Source organism: Notolepis coatsorum (assembly GCF_963971535.1).
Source record: "Notolepis coatsorum genome assembly, chromosome: 2".
Classification (NCBI taxonomy): Eukaryota; Metazoa; Chordata; class Actinopteri; order Aulopiformes; family Paralepididae; genus Notolepis; species Notolepis coatsorum.
The window spans coordinates 219,521,694-219,523,323 of NC_140166.1; positions in this window are offsets into that span (position 1 = coordinate 219,521,694).

A 1,630-nucleotide genomic window follows, 5' to 3' on the forward strand; every position below is an offset into this window, starting at 1 on the left:
GGGAGAGAGAGAGATGGAGATGGAGAGAGATGGAGAGAGATGGAGAGAGAGAGAGAGATGGAGAGATGGAGAGAGAGACTGAGAGAGACTGATAGAGAGAAGACTGTCAATCATACAAGAAATTCCTTCTGTAATGTACTGATTTCTTTAGATTTCTCTGTTTGATTGTTTTGTTTGGCTTTGGCAATGTAAACGTATGTTTCCCATGTCAATAAAGCCCATTTGAATTGAATTGAATTGAGAGAGAGACGGAGAGAGAGAGAGAGAGAGGGAGAGAGAGAGAGAGAGAGAGAGAGAGAGAGCAAGCGAGAGAGAGAGAGAGAGACGGAGAGAGAGAGAGAGAGAGAGAGAGAGAGAGAGAGAGAGAGAGAGAGAGAGAGAGAGAGAGAGAGAGAGAGAGAGAGAGAGAGAGAGAGAGACGGAGAGAGAGAGAGACAGTTTGATATGTTTGGAGGTATTGGGACAAGAATGTTTCTGAAGCTCCTCTCAGCTTTCCGTCTATTTATTTTGTCCTTCACAGACGGAGAAGCTGACAGACTGACAGACACGGAAACAGAGGAGAGAGATGGTTTGAGTCAGCCTGGATATATCTCTCCAGCCACCCATCTCTCTATCCATCTACTGTATCTCTCTCTATCTCTCTATCTCTCTATCTCTCTATCTATCTATCTATCTATCTATCTATCTATCTATCTATCTATCTATCTATCTATCTATCTATCTATCTATCTATCTATCTATCTATCTATCTATCTATCTATCTATCTATCTATCTATCTATCTATCTATCTATCTATCTATCTATCTATCTATCTATCTATCTATCTATCTATCTATCTATCTATCTATCTATCTACATATATACTGTATCTGTATTTCCATCCATCCATCCATCCATTTATCCGTCATCCTCTCTTCTCTGGGTGACTAGCTCTTTGTCTCATCATCAGTATCTTAATCAGCAGTGACGTCATCATCGGTACCTCACAGTTGTTTGGTGCATTTCTCACGTCACTATTAACATTTGCACCACAGTTAGTGCATTTCTCAAAACAATTAGTACAAACTGCAAAACCTAGTTGATGACCTGCAAAAGCGGGTCACTTCCTCAAAATGGATTGTTCATTCCTCAAAAGCAAGTATTCATATCAATGAAAGTGTCAGTGTCATCAAAATGAAAAGTCCCGACACCGTTGTTTATGAACAAGATAGTCAAATGGCTTTGTCACGTTTTCATTATGACAGTTGACTCTGTGTTTTCCAAAGCAAAGTAATCTTGATGACACTACCTGAAAATGCTCGAGACAGCACTATACACTATTTTCACAGCCATTTGAACCATTGCACAAATGTCTCCCTCTTGTTGCGGAGTAAAAAGGGGCTCTCTTCCACCTCTGCGAGGTTGTCCAATCCTATGTGGTGCAGAGTAAAATTACAGTAATGTACAGTAAACATGAGATATAACCCTGTAATGTACAATAACAGTGCTTCCCACTTGTAAAATGCTGCAGTACAGTACCATACTGTAAATATGGCAAATCTTTACTGTAACACTACTTTACACTACAATACAGTCAATCTGTTCTGCAGTAAAGCTGTACGTTTAAATGTAAAATGTAAAAAGTGACAA